This window comes from Neophocaena asiaeorientalis, unplaced genomic scaffold, assembly GCF_003031525.2.
Source record: "Neophocaena asiaeorientalis asiaeorientalis breed wild unplaced genomic scaffold, Neophocaena_asiaeorientalis_V1.1 scaffold387, whole genome shotgun sequence".
In the NCBI taxonomy this organism is placed as follows: domain Eukaryota; kingdom Metazoa; phylum Chordata; class Mammalia; order Artiodactyla; family Phocoenidae; genus Neophocaena; species Neophocaena asiaeorientalis.
The window spans coordinates 108,297-124,469 of NW_020171976.1; the positions used below are offsets into that span (position 1 = coordinate 108,297).

General features: G+C 37.2%; 1 protein-coding gene across 7 annotated transcripts in view; it reads right to left on the bottom strand.

Annotated features, from left to right (window-relative positions):
- CDC42SE2 (CDC42 small effector 2) overlaps nucleotides 1-16,173 on the bottom strand; it is a 112,663-nt gene that overhangs the window by 63,358 nt on the left and 33,132 nt on the right. For 2 of the 7 annotated variants that reach the window (XM_024741938.1, XM_024741947.1), the window contains exon 2: nucleotides 12,714-12,800. The exons of 1 other annotated variant lie outside the window; for it this stretch is intronic. The gene's annotated coding sequence lies outside the window, so the exon portion shown is untranslated. Of the gene's footprint in view, nucleotides 1-12,636; nucleotides 12,801-14,207; nucleotides 14,243-16,173 lie in introns of all 7 variants that reach the window. 4 more of the 7 variants (XM_024741912.1, XM_024741921.1, XM_024741956.1 and 1 more) reach the window with 3 other exon arrangements.

A 16,173-nucleotide genomic window follows, 5' to 3' on the forward strand; every position in this document is an offset into this window, starting at 1 on the left:
TCTAGCCGCTATCAAGTAAATGCCAGTAGCATCCCTCCCCACCAGCTGTGACAACCAGAAGTGTCTCCTGTCAAAAACTCCTGGAGATTGGGGTATACAAGAACCACTGCTCTAGGTAAGAGCATTATAAGAATGAATTGAAAAAGAACTATGTGATCTCCTCTAGTCTAGAAAATCCCCTTGAGATGGGAGAAGATAAGGGCAAGATTTCCTGAGCCAAGCCTCTAATGATAATACTCCTAAAAGCAACAATCAGCAGCACAAAATTCTAATAACTTTACGTGGTCTAGTAAAGATGGCCACAAATTCTTTGTTATTCCTCCAAATGAGAAAGAAATCCTCTACCCTAAATTCAGACGACCTTTGATGACTTCTTTAACCAAAAGAATGAAGCTGAAGTCATGATCTGGAACTGATGAGGTGACAAAAAACCCTGTACTGGGGCTTCCCAGGTGGCGCAGTGGTTGAGAGTCCGCCTGCCCATGCAGGGGACACGAGTTTTGTGCCCCGGTCCGGGAAGATCCCACATGCCGCGGAGCGGCTGGGCCCGTGAGCCATGGCCGCTGAGCCTGCGCGTCTGGAGCCTGTGCTCCGCAACAGGAGAGGCCACAACAGTGAGAGGACCGCGTACCGCCAAAAAAAAAAAAACAAAAAAACCCTGTACCTTGTGCTCAGAAGTCCAACTACCCAAGACTGCCATGCTGGAAAGACCACAAGTGTAGGCACACAGGTTAACAGTCCCAGCTAAGCATGGCCTTCCAGCCTTCTTAACCAGAGTGACAAGACATGCGAATAAAGCTGCCTAGGATTCTCCAGTCCAGACCACCTGCTAGCTAAGACTAACCAATGATCTTTGTTGATGCCTCATATAAGAGAAAACTTGCCAAGACCTGCTCAAATTCCTGATCCTCAAAATTAAGAGATTTAGGGCTTCCCTGGTGGCGCAGTGGTTGAGAGTCCGCCTGCCGATGCAGGGGACACGAGTTTGTGCCCGGGTCCGGGAAGATCCCACATGCCGCGTAGCGGCTGGGCCCGTGAGCCATGGCCGCTTAGCCTGCGCATCCGGAGCCTGTGCTCCGCAACGGGAGAGGCCACAACAGTGGGAGGCCCGCGTACAGCAAAAAAAAAAAAAAAATTGAGAGATTTAATAAAATAGTTGTCATTTTAAACCACTAAGGTTTTAGGTAGTTTGTTTTCACATAATTTGTATGCATGCACTTTTCAATTAAAGATTTTCATGTGTTTTAATGAAAATCTTTGTGTAACTCTATTGGCTCAAATGAGGTCACCTAATTCCTATCAAGTGATAAACTATCATGGGCTACTGGTCCCATCCTCCAAAATAAAGCCCTGAAGAAAAAAGAAGTCAGTCTGGATTCCAGGAACAACAAAAAGAAACAAACAAAAACTGATGGGGATAAATCTGCACTGAATTTGTGTGAATAGACATTGGTAACCTTCATTCAGGAGCAAAGGGCAGCAGGAGTCAAAAGACAGACTGCATAAATGCTTTTTTTAGTCTGCCCTTATCTTTCCCTTGACTGCCCCTTTATCAGAAATTAGCAGAACAGCTCAGATCTTTGTCAGCAGGATAAAATCAGGACGGCACAAAAGGCCTGGGAGGGGAAAGTTCATGAAAACAGGTACAAACTGACTACCCTGTGGTTATTTACTCTTACCAGTCCTTCTCCCCTCAAAATAAACCTACAGAGCTGGTGGTAAATTATAATACAAGGAAACTACCTCTTTAAATTAGTATTACTTATTTCTAAGAGTTTCAAAAAGCAAACCCTGATCAGAAGCTGCCTGATGCAGTAGAATCTAACAGAAGAACATAACAGCAATTCAGTGCCAGGGAGCTGTCTGACCTGAGACTCAAGCCCTCCCTCTCTTAAACTCACCTGGACCAACACAAACTAAGATCTGGCTGCTGGCCATTCCCTAATCCACATTATTAGACTAAGTGGATTAATACCCCCTCTCAAAGAATCATTAGCTCACTAGCTAAAATAAAGAAACATCTGGAGCACAAAACTACTATAAAAGACAGGCAACACATCAAACAACCCACGCCATCTGATACAGAATTAGTGAATTAGATGATCCAAGAATGAACACCTAGGGACCAAGGGGAGATATTAGTACTACAAACTCACAACAAGAAACTGTGGAAAAGAATCAAATGGAAATACTGAGTATAAAAAGAAGAGGGGAAAAAATAAAACATTTCAAGAAAAAATAAACATATTAAGAAATAATGAGAATAAACTTCCCAGAATTACAGAGGGAAGAAATCAAGATTTAAGTGTTCCAAGAGCGAAACATATAAGAAAAAAACCTCATTCCTAGAAATATTAAGAATACTGTGTAAATTGATAGTAGTTTTAGAAAGTTTTCAAAATTTTTACATGTAATGCAATAGTATCACTTTTGGAAATCAAAAGTAATCCTGAGTAATCCAGAAGAAAACAAAATACCTATATGAGCAAAAATGTTTTACTGCAATACTTATTATGGTAAGAGGGAAAACCCCAGACACAACCTAAATATCTAACAACCAAGTAATAATTAATGGTTTAATATTATTATTATATAGCCATTGACATAGTGTTGAAACGAGAGTATGTTTAACAAATTTTATGATTTGAGGGGATCTAAAAAAATCCAACCAACCTGAGAAATTTACACTAAAACTACTATGAGCATTTAATTTTTTAATTATTAAAACTTAAAAGTTTATTTTTAAAAATCTGACAAACTTGGTAGCTTGTGTTTTTGTTAAGTCTAGACTTCATCAAGAAATAGCCAACAACAATTATATTTTAGATATAATTTACAGAAACATTAGCTTCCAAGAGTATTTATGGTATTTTTATACTAAAGGAAAATATAATGTAGCTACTCTTTATTGAGTGAGCAGCTTATGGCAGCTTTCGGACTTTATAAATAATAAAATATGGTATGGAAAATTTCAGCATCCACTATGCCAAAGAAAGTACTGGTCTTATTTCTACTAAGTGCTTTATATTTTTATCATTTTCATTAGCTCAGCTCCACATGAGACCACTGTCTGCCTTGATTTCTGGAAGGCTGCCCCAATTCTTCTCTCCCAGGCCCTGTTGCCAGGGTTGCAGCTGCACAACCAATTCTTATTAAAATATAAGTCTTTGAAATGCAGGTCTATGGAAAGGGACATAAAGGATTTCATTATCTTTTCTCAAAACTCACAATAAGGATTATACCCCCACCCTTCCCCAGGCACACCACCACTCAGAACCCTTCTTCATCAACTCACACACCACATATAATAAATGCAGCAGCTCCGTCTTAAATACTCAAGTCATAAAGGAGTAAAATTGCATAATAACCACCGTAATATCTAGCAAAAATTATTTTAGAATGACTTCTAATACATATGATGTAACTATTTCAAAATGACTTCTAGTGCATATGATGTAATCATAGGCGGACACTCATACAATGAGAGTAATAACACTTCTAAACACTACTACCAAATACTTCTAAAGAATAACATTTGCAAGACAGAATACACACTTATGTGATAATTTCAGAAATTTCAAGGTAAGAAAAAAACTGCAAGATAATTTACTCAAAATGTAAAATACTTTACAAGCTATTAAGTTTGTTGTACAACTACTCATGCCTCTAAAATTTTCTTGTAAAAGGAGGAAAAAACTGAAGGACAGTTTACACTCCTGTTCCGTTTCTTACTAGAAGCTCATGTACTTTCGTTCTCTGGATAAAATCCCCTGCTTAAACATTGCTTGACTGTACTCTATCACTGAATTCATCTTATGAGAAAAGTTAACACAAAACTGTCAAGATCATGAAGGTAAAACTACTTTCAATTAAAAGAATAAAGAGTGGTCAAATAGTCTGTTGTAAAGTAAAAATGACAAGTTTCTTTTTTACTAAAACATATAATATGTTTAATGCTGATACACCACTGGAATTCTTGTAACATGCAGAATCTTCAAATTTTAACTATGTTAGAGAAAAGAATTATAGTAAAATTCACTGGGGTTAATTAAGTATAGCCTAGTCTGTTCCCTGGGTGATTCATTCATGGTTAAATAGAAGAAAAAAATAGGGGAGGCAGAGTGAAGGACACTAACCCTTGAGGATCTCATACAACACACACCTGAAGTTATAGCAACAAATCATACAGATAAATAGTTCTGAAAAGTGACCACTTGTTGCATTTTTAACGATTGAACTGAAATAATTAAGTTAAATGTACCAGATAAACTTTTTTAAGTATACAAGAAGTACATTATAATGATTATAAAGCTTGATAAAAATGTCGATTGAGATCACCTCACATCTGTTATCATAGCTACTATCAAAAAAATAAAACAGTAACAATGTTGATGAGGATGTGAAGAAATTGGAACCCTTGTGCACTGTTGGTAAAACTGTAAAATGGTGCAATACGTATGGTAAACAACATGGAGGTTCCTCAAAAATTTTTAAATAATTCTATCATATGATCTAGCACTCCCACTTCTGGCCATATATCCAGTAGAATTGAAGGCAGGGTCTGGAAGAATATTTGTACACCCATGTTGCTAGCACCACTAATCACATAAGCCGAGAGGTAGATCAAGCCAAATGTCCATGAGCCAATGAGCAGATAAACAAAATGTGATATACACAAAGTAGTATTATTGTGATATATATATATATATATATATATATATACACGATGGAGTCTCTAAAAGGAAGGAAATCCTATCACATGCTATTAACATGGATGAGCCTTGAGGACATTATGCTAGGTAAAATAAACTAGTCACAGAAAGACATATACTGTATGATTCCACTTATAAGAGGTGTAAAGTAGTCAAAGTCTTTTTTTTTTGGGCCACACCACGTGGTTTGCAGGATCTTATAGTTCTCAGACCAGGAATTGAACCCCGGCCCTCAGCAGTGAAAGCGTGGAGTCCCAACCTAAAGTAGTCAAATTTACAGAAAACAAAGTAGAATGGTAGTTACCAGGGGCTGGCAATAGGAGAAAAAAGGCAGTTGTTTTTTAATGGGTATAGAGTTTTCAGTTTTGCAAGATGAAAAAGTTACGGAGATCTGTTTCACAACAATGTGAATATACTTAGCACTACTGAACTACATACTTAAAACTGGTTAAGGTGGCAAATTTTATGTTACATGTTTACTACAATAAAAAAAATATTTTTATGTAATTAGAGGTCTCATCCTTAGAGATTCCATGAGTTAGTAAAGATGAAAAACAGAATGAATCTGTTTTTGTTTTTTTTAAACCAAGTACCACATATTAATTTGGGTTTTTTATTTGTTTGTTTTGCTCAGATAGGTAGGTAATAATACCACTATGGTATAAAACTCAAAAGAAACAACAGTAAATCATGACAAGTAAATCTTCTTGTCATCATTATCCCTAGCCACCCAATTCTCCTCCAAAGACACAGCCACCAATATTAGCTTCTGGTATAGCCTTTCACAGGAATTCTAATAATATACGAGAATGTAAGTATGTATTTTTTTTTTAATATTTTCACGTGACCACATACATGATTTGGCACCTTTCTTTTTCACTTATTAACACTTTACCTTGGAAATCAGGCACTATCAGTAACTTTTTAAAAACTACCTCCCTCAATTTGAAAGGCTGTATTTTATCATATGGGTATAACTCATCACCAATAAGTGGGAAGTTGGGTTGCTTGTAATCTTTTACTACTACAAACATGCTACAAAGAATAATCTTGTAAATTCACAAATGTGGGATATGATGAAGCAGGATTTATCTGTAGGATAAATTCCAAGAAGTGAAACTGATGGATCAAAGCGTTTATACATTTTAATTTTGGGTAGGCATTTTAAGTTTTGACAGATATTTTTCAAATCTTCTTCTAAGAGAACGTACACATTTACACTCCCACTAACAACGCACTAGAATATCTGTATTATCAATCCTAAAAAGCTTCTCTAACTCCAGAAGTTTAAAGGAAAAAAAAACTATCTTCCTTCCCTGAAGTGGAGCATTAAAAAAACCCCACCATTTCAAGTAAATATACTGAGTTGCATAAAATTAAAACCTACGAGTTTGAGTAAGTCCCAGCTGCAAGAAATGAACTGTAGCCTAAGAAAAGCACTCATCCTAGCAATGGCCAGCTCAGTCTTGGCAGGCGCACTATGGACCTAGGCCTCTACCAATCTCAAATTTCTTTGCCCAGAAACCCATTCTTACTCTACAGTTTTTGACCCAAATAGCTTTACTCATATCAGCACCACAGTTACAGTTTTTAACCAAATTACCTTAACTGGCCTAAGACAGTAATTGTTTCCATTTAGGTGGATAAATCTCTTAATTCTGGGAAAGTATAGAAATCAATCAGTATTAATACTTATGTGCTATTTAATATATTTATAATAACATTATGATACTCTATGCTTTATCTACTAAGATACTTGAAAGACAAGAAAATTTAATATACTAAATTTATAAGTTTAATTTATTAAACTTTTAAGAATTATTGAAGTTTTAGAAAGATGTGTTTGCTCTACTGGTAATCTGCCTTGTTAACTGCTTAAAGTATTTGCGGGAATCAGAGAAAAGTAACTTTAAGTTAGAATGTCTAAGGATGTTAAATAATTAGGCATGAAAGTGTTGGTCGATATTTAAGAAGTAGTATTTACTCTTCCCTATCAGGCATTAAAACCCAATGACAATATAGACAGCACTGAACTTTTTTAGTGAGTTTTACAGATCAACTTTTTTTTTACATCAACCGTTTTTTAAGAGAACTACAGAAATAGAGAACCACAGGAATATGGTCTTGGACAGAAAATGTCTATATCTACCTTAAGATCAACACATTTCATTTAATTTAATATCATTTCCTATAAGCATTTTTCAGCAAACATGTGTACTAAAGGCATTCACAGATATTAATAGACAGTAATAATAAATGAAAATAGGCATCCTACATGTGACTTCTTTTCAAAGAAGAAATGGCTCTCTTATAAAAGGATGTCTTCTGTTCATAAAGCACAAAACAAATAGTGCATTTTCCCATGCTGCCAGAAAATACTTCTTAATCAAAACCAAAGGAGGGCTGCTTTTATAATTTCCTCATGGAAATCATGGCCTTTATAGTAAGGACACAGAGCAACAGCTACAATAAATTCCAGCTGCTGTGGCAAGACTTATTATACCATACTAGCTGCTAAATGGCCCAACATTAAGGCCACCAGCAACCAAAAAACTGGAGATTTAATACCAAGTTCCATTCCCTTACACTAAAAAAATTAATCAGACTTGCAACAATATTTTCTAGCTATCGATAAAGACAAATCTTTTAGATCCTATTGCCAAAACTGAAGAGTTAATGCTATTAATCTAATCCCTGAAAATCACCCAAGCTCCTTCTTTATCAATATTTACAAGTCAGAATAGGAGAAACTCAGAGCCATTCAGGGTCATCGTTTAAATGAATATCCCATTCAACCTCTGCAGCTGAACAATTTTCTATAATGTGCACATTCCCTCTTTCTTTCACATCTGATGAACAAATTATTCCTCGTGAGTGTGTGTGTGTGTGTGTGTGTGTGTGTGTATGTGTTTAATACCTAAACCCACCTGACAGTTTTTAGTAGGCTGGTACCTACAGCAAGATGCTATCAAATCAGAATGAAAATGGCAGGATTAGAAATCAGCCACATGAACAAAAAAATCAGGAAACTACAACTTTTTAATTCTGAACATATATTTTCTGGATTTTTTTCCCTCCATAAAACTGATATAACATTTTCCTATCACTAGTCAAAACATATGCTATCAAGATGCCTCACTAATCATATAATCATAAAATTTAACTTATTCAACATATATTCATTGAGCTCCTATTATATGCTATGCCCACATAAATTAAACATTTAAAAAATAGTATACAAATGTACGTCAGCAAATTATAAAGTAAAATAAACATATTTTTAAATGTATAAAATGAATTTAGGGCTTCCCTGGTGGTGCAGTGGTTGAGAATCCGCCTGCCGATGCAGGGGACACGGGTTCGTGCCCCAGTCTGGGAAGATCCCACATGCCGCGGAACGGGGCCCGTGAGCCATGGCCGCTGAGCCTGCGCGTCCAGAGCCTGTGCTCCGCAATGGGAGAGGCCACAACAGTGAGAGGCCCGCGTACCGCAAAAAAAAAAAAGAATTTACCAAAGATGTAAGAAGTTTAAAGACTACCAGAGATTAAAATTGAAATACAGGGACTTCCCTGGTGGTCCAGTGGTTAAGAATCCATCTTGCAATGCAGGGGACACCAGTTCGATCCCTGCTTGGGGAACTAAGATCCCACATGCTGTGGGGAAACTAAGCCCAAGCGCCACAACTAGAGAGCCTGCGTGCCACAGTTACAGAGCCCATGTGCTCTGGAGCCCGCACACCACAACTAAAGAGAAGACTGCACACCTCAACGAAGATCCTGCGTGCCACAACTAAGACCCAACAAAGCCGAAAAATAAATAATTTTTTTTTTAAAAATTGTAATACAGTATAAGTAGATAGAACTAATTGAATGATTTTTAATTTTGAGCAGTTATGACATGGCAACAATTAACACTTTAAAATCTGGTCCTCACATGTTAAAATAGAATTTTAAAAAATTCTTAATAAAACAAGTAAATTGATCTCTTTTATTTTTTTTTAGTGAGCTTGCCTTTTGTTTTTTTTTTGGCTGCGTTGGGTCTTTGTTGCTCCATGTGGGCTTCCTCTAGTTGTGGCATGTGGGGGCTACTCTTAGTTGTGGTGTGTGGGCTTCTAATTGTGGTGGCTTGCTCTACGTAGTTGCGGTGCACAGCCTTCAGTAGTTGCCGCACACAGGCTCAGTAGTTGCCGCACACAGGCTCGGTAGTTGCAGCACGTGGGCCCTAGAGCATGTGGGCTTCAGTAGTTGTGTCATGAGGGCTCAGTAGTTGTGGCTCACGGGCTCTAGAGCGCAGGCTCAGTAGTTGTGGCGCATGGGCTTAGTTGCTCTGCAACATGTCGGATCTTCCCGGACTAGGGATCGAACCTGTTCCTGTGCACTGGCAGGCAGATTCTTAACCAGTGCGTCACCAGGGAAGTGCTGATCTCTTTTACATTTGATTTTAAGGAAAACCAAAAGGCTGGCTTCATGCTCAGTGGTAAAACATTATACCCACTCCAATTATGTAAGCATTTTGTGAAACATTAGAGGCATTAAATTATGAACAAGACAAGATGCTCATTGTAATCACAATGTTCTACAAGCTCTAGCCAATGCAGCTGGTAAGTGAACCAATACAAGGTATAAAATCTGGAAAGAATAAAGCAAAATTACGTTTAGTTACAAATAAGGACTGCATTCCCAGAAAAGTTAAGTGAATCAAATGCAAGACTATAAGAAATACTAAGTGAATTTAATTAAGTTAACTGATTAAACTTAACAGAAAGTAATAACCTTCCTAATGTTAGCAATAAACAGGAGTTTAAGCTGTAAGAGCACAATGAAGAGGCAGCAGAGCAGTGGTTAAGGGCACTGACATCGGATTCAAACAGATATGGGTTGAAATCCCAATTCTACTACTTCCTAGCTGTATAAACCTTGATAAAGTCACCTAATGTCTTTCATTTTCTCAAGTGTAAAAATGAATACAATTTATTAAACAGTTAAGATGATGCTGAGCAGTATACAGAGCCTGCCATTTAGTAATTGAACTAATATAAGACATTTTTATTTGCATTATTAATAATAGAAAGCCTCTCGTCCCTTCCCTAAGTAAAGAGAGGTATTACGTTAAGCATACATATACCATGTAAACCTTTCTGAAATCCAGAGAAGGGTGAAATTCCAAAATATATCTGGCCCCAAGATTTGGAACAAGGGATTGTGGTCCTGTACCTTTCTAATGGCTTCTTACGGAAAAAAACAATAATAACTTATACTACTTTTTAAAAAAGCCAGAACCCAGGTTCCGCACAACTGTTTGTTTTACAGTTCCAGGGTGCCAAGGGTTCAGCAGGCATCTCCACCAAAGAGTCAAATCAGTATAGATGACAGATACTCCTTTTCTTCTAGAACCAAACCTCAGTTAATACGAACCTATTCATTAGGAGGGCTGTTCACGTACTGTTAGCCTCTTCCAGTCAACATTAAGCTCCATTAGTAATGGCACAGACTATGTATTTGTTTACCACCTTAACTCTTGTACTTAATACCTGAACCTTAAATAAATCAATGGAAGGACTGCATTATCTGCCACCTTGCACACCTGTATCAGAGACATACTTGCCTAATTCACAATTCTAGTCTTAGCAAGTCCCTTCAGTTATCATTACATGGTATAGAATGGGTGATGATAAGGATGTATCAGTTATGATGTTTTGGAATTTACTGGCTCAGGTAACTGAAAAGTCCAGGTATACTATATTCAGGGAAGACATGATCCAGCATCTCAAGAGGTGATCAGGGTGTGTTTTTGCTCTGCTCTACTCCTTCCCCTGTTGGCTTCTTACCCAACTGACTTTCCTCTCATGGTCGGAAGATGGCTGCCAGGTTGAAATTCACCAGAAAAAAAAAGTACCTTTATCCTGGCATTTCTAGTATATGTCCTAAGATCATTCTGATTGATTTGGCTTAGATCATATGCCTGCCATGTCTGCCTTAGGTTAAGACACATGCTTCATTCCTACAAACTCTTCATAATATACATGAAATAAAATACATTAAAGCTGACCTTGGTGATTTGAACTTCTTATATAGTATACTAAATAACAGCATTATTGAATTAAAACTAATGGATCAAGCACATCATACAACTTTCCCTATCTTCTTAAAAAGTTATTCCCCCCATTTAATCACAACCCAACATGAAAAAATAAAAAAGTAAATTCTTCCCTGAATATAAGTCATTTTGAAGGATTCAGAATGTATTACCAGATTACAATAAAGGTTTATGATATTCCTTAACAAAACTGAAAGCAACATTATAAATTTTCAGGAGGAAAACAAGGTTCTTATCCCACTTTTTCAAGATTATAATAGCAGAATCTAAAGAAAAGATGGACAAGTACATGGATATCTTGAGTTGGGGGGGTGGGGAAGGGTGGTGTTACAGAACTTTTAAAATAGAATCAACTAAATAATCCATCCTGCGACTCAAGACTCCTCAAAGACATTATCACCAACCCTCTCTACCCTACCCCCGTACACAAAACTAGGTCCTAAGAACAAAACAGAGATGCACACTTTAGGGAGTCTTTTTGACAGTGTGCATTCCAAAGCCAAATACAAATTATTTCTCAATTATTATGTTCCTACTATCATGTCCCTCATTCCTGTAACTAGCACAAAAAATAGAAGGTAAATGATTCCACTTTTATAACAGAGAAGACAACAAAATCTATGAGATTAAAAGCCAATACTCAAATATACAGGAGAGGAGCTGATTTTCATGGTAAAGTTGAATAAAAACAAATAGCAAATCGTAGAACCAACCAATTGAAAGTGTGTTACACACAAGTCATCTTAAATCAAAAGCTAAACTTCATTTATAATCCTAGAGGAAAGCAGTGTGGTCAAAGAAAGGAATGTGCATTAAAAGAATCTCTATAATTTTTCAAATCTATGAATTGATTTTTCAAATCCTCTACTGTTCAAATAATTTAATTCAGTAAATGTGCAATGATGGCTTTTTAAGAAGACAGAACTAGTAGACATAGCAGGGATATAAACATAGCCCTTGACATCACAAAGTTTATAATGTGCTACAAAGGCAATATACACAAACATTATTGGACAGCTCAGAACATAATGAAGTACAAATGCCAGTGGGTAATCAGAAAGAGGAGGATCAAGTGAACTGGGATGATATCCACAACAAGTAACAGAAAATCTAAAGGCAAAACTGCCTAAACAATAAGAAAATTTATTATCTCACATAATAAGGAATCTACAGTGAAGGTGGTTCTAGGAATAGTGAACGTGGCTCCAGTTCTACTTCTCTGGAATTCTCTTCCCTCTGCCCACCTTTAAGTAAGGGAATCACCTTCAGGCAAGATAGCTATAGCAGTTCCAGATGTCACATCCAGATAAAACAAGCTCTACGGGAAGCACAATCTCTTTTCTTCTTTCTCAAAAGCAAGAAAACTTCTCCCAAGAGCCTCTTGCAGACTTTCCTTTTATTTCCCATTGGCCAAAACTGGATCTCATGCCCATTCCTAAAACAACCACTTCCAATGGCAATGAGACCTACCATAACCAAGATTAGAATGGATGCTAGTAACTATCATGACCATCACTTTAGTGATGGCTGAATATATCAAGGAAGACAGGCCTTGGAGGGTGGTATTATTTGGACTGGGGGAAAAAAAAAAGATAGAAACACACAGGCAAAGGAAGGGATGTGTCTAACTGAAGAAAGTCAAACTGCAATCACACATTAAACACACTTTTAGGGATAAAGAATTCTCTTAAACTGTGCTGGAGTCATCTTCTGTTAACACAAAAATTAACTTACTATTCAACAGTCGGTAAATGCTAAGCATGCAGGAGTTGTCTTCTCTTTAAGAGAAGGATTTAGGTTAATTACCAGTGGGGATAGTCAGACTCACCACTCACTCCTTGTCAAGAGAGCTATCTCTGGGTTGAGAACATTCCATAATATGCATACAGATGACTGTAGACTCACTGTCAGTATAAGTTGTTCCTTGAAGGTTTCTTCTCATTTGGGTTCGAGGTTTTACTCAAAAATCCACACACTCACAACTGGCCCTATCTGCAAATGAAAGCATGCAATTAGGAGGCAAAATGCTGCAGGGAGCAATTCCTTCCTCCCCCACCCACCTATAATTAACTGATCCACAGGAAAACTGAACTTAAACACCAGATTCACCAAGCCCCATGTTCAAACTAAGCAACCCGCATTCCAAAGGTTGTAATGTGCTTATTACACAGTTACCACCCTTTTCCCAGCATGTAAATTTATTGTTGTGTCCACAGTATACCAGGTGTAACTCTCTTCCCCACCCCCCCACTAAGAGGGCCTCTCCCGTTGCGGAGCACAGGCTCCAGAAGTGCAGGCTCTGCGGCCAATGGTTCACGGGCCTAGCTGCTCCGCGACACGTGGGATCTTCCTGGACCCGGGCACAAACCCGTGTCCCCTGCATCGGCAGGCAGACTCTCAACCACTGCGCCACCAGGGAAGCCCCTACCAGGTGCAACTCTTAATGCACCGAGCAAAATCCAACACACATTTATGTTTGGTGGCAGCACACAGGACTGGTCTGCACAGCGTGTTAAAGGAGAGCTGCCTACAGTTATAAATTTGAAGACTGCATCTAAGCTTGCAAACTCTGCTATATATTTATAATAGCTCATGGGAAACATTTATTATTGTCAAAGCCAAGCCTGTTTTTCTGCCTTATGGATATAATATAGCATAGGAATAACCACACTGGCTTTGGAGTCAGAGGGCCCTAGGTTTGAGATCTAATTCTGCAAATAACTAGTTGTATGATCTTAGGCCTATTTTTAACCTAAGATATATTTCTTCATTTACAGTCCTTCGAATAAACATATAAGCCCTTAACAAAGCCAACAAACAACAGGCCTAAAATCCAACATGTCAAGGCTGAAATGATGATCCCAAATGCACTGCTTTCTCAGTCTTCCTCATTTCAGTAAACTGGACTGGGATCCATGCAGTTTGTGCTGAAACCTCTAAGTCCTTCTCATACACGCTCCCTCATCCTCCCAAAAACATCACTGAAGTGGTTGATTCTTTAAATATATAATGTGAACTGATTCTTAGAATCCCATAAAAACCATAAAAACAAAGCGATTCCTCCCTCAGAATTACTTTCCTGAAACTGCCTATAAATTCAACTATTTAAATAATGACAGTTTGAAATTTCAAAGTTCCATATTAGAAGGAATACTAGTATTTCATAAAAAGAAAACACTGGGGATGCCACATATCAAAGTGATGCATTACATTTTGTAAGCTTACACATTTCTTCACATCTAAGCTGACAATGAACTAGGACATTATGCTTAATCTGAAAATGTAATTAAGAAAACTGAAAGATGACCAAAACTAATGAGTGAGTTTAGGAAGGTTGCAGGATACAAAAATCAATACTCAAAAATCAATTCTTTTTCTATAGAACACTTGTTCACTTACCCTACAACCCAGCCATTCCATTCCTAGGTGTTTACCTAAGAAAAATGAAAGTTTATGTCCACAAAAGCAGCTTTATTTGTAAGAGCCAAAAACTAGAAACAAATTAACTGTCCACCAACAGATGAGTGGATACACAAAATGTGGTAAAGCCATTCAATGCATTACTACTTGCAACGAAAAATAATACTGGGACTTCCTTGGTGGTCCAGTGGGTAAGACTCCACGCTCCCACTGCAGGGGGCCAGGTTCAATCCCTGATGGGGGAACTAGATCTTGCATGCAAGCCACAATTAAGAAGTCCACATGCTGCAACTATAAGCCCGCATGCCACAACCAAGACCCGGGACAGCAAAAATAAATACACATTTTTTTTTAAATAATAATATTATAGGATGAATCTCAAAATCATTATGCTGAGAAGCCAGATGAAGAGTATACACTGTAGAATCCATTTACTTAAATTCTAGAATATTGAGCGATAGAAAGCAGTTCAGTTGATTGCCTGGGAACAGGGGTAAGTGGCCAAGAGAAAAGAAAGAGCTTATAAATGGCTGAAAAGCAACGTCTGGGGGTGACAGATATTTTCATTACATTTAATGTGGTGATAGTATCACAGGCATATATATGTCACTATTTATCAACCTACACACTTTCAATATGTGCAGTTAATTTTAAGTTTAAAACAAAGTAATTCACTGCATATTAATAATTGGTAGCAAGACTGATTAATATGAAAAGCAGAACCCCTTTAATGCATCAAGTTTTGAAAATCATGGCCACATGTACACTTAAAACTAACATAACATTGTTAATCAGCTATTCTCTAGTATAAAATTTAAATTCTTTTAAAAAAAGGAAGAAAACTATGGCCACAATCTTTCTCTCTTCAGAAAATAACTCTTTCAAAAGTATATCTCATGCATGTAAATCAATTAAGTTAGAACACATCCTCACACTGTAAACAAAAATAAACTCAAAATGGCTTAAAGTCTTAAATATAAGACAAAACACCAAAAACACACCTAGAAGAGAACACAGGCAAAACATTCTGACATAAATCATACCAAGGTTTTCTTAGGTCAGGCTCCCAAGGCAAGAAATAAAAGCAAAAGTAAACAAATGGGACCTAATCAAGCTTTATAAGCTTTTGCACAGCAAAGGAAACCATAAACAAAACAAAAAGACAACCTGCAGACTGGGAGAAAATATTTGCAAATGATGTGAGTAATAAGGGCTGAATTTCCAAAATATACCAACAGCTCATACAACTCAATAACAAAGAAACAACCCAATCGAAAAATGGGTAGAAGACCTAAATAGACATTTCTCCAAAGAAGACATACAGATGGGCAAAAAGCACATGAGAAGATATTCAACATCACTAATTATTAGAGAAATGCAAATCAAAACTACAATGAGGTACCACCTCACACAGGTCAGAATGGCCATCATTAAAAAGTCTACAAATAACAAATGCTGGAAAGCGTTTGGAGAAAAGGGAACCCTCCTACACTGTTGGTGGGAATGTAAATTGGTGCAGCCACTATGGAAAACAGTATGAAGGTGCCTCAAAAAACTAAAAATAGAGCTGCCACATGACCCAGCAATCCCATTCCTGGGCATATACCCAGACAAAACTATAATGTGAAAAGATACATGCACCCCTATGTTCATAGCATATTTACAATAGTCAAGACATGGAAACAACCTAAATGTCCATCAACAGATGAATGGATAAAGAAGATGTGGTGTATGTGTATGTATATACATAATGGGATATTAGCCATAAAAAAGAATGAAATAATGCCATTTGTAGCAACATGGATGGACCCAGAGATTACCACACTAAACAAAGTTAAGTCAGAACGAGAAAGACAAATACCATGATATCACTTATATGTGGAATCTAAAATATGACACAAATGAACATATCTACAAAAAAGAAAGAGACTCGCAGATACAGAGG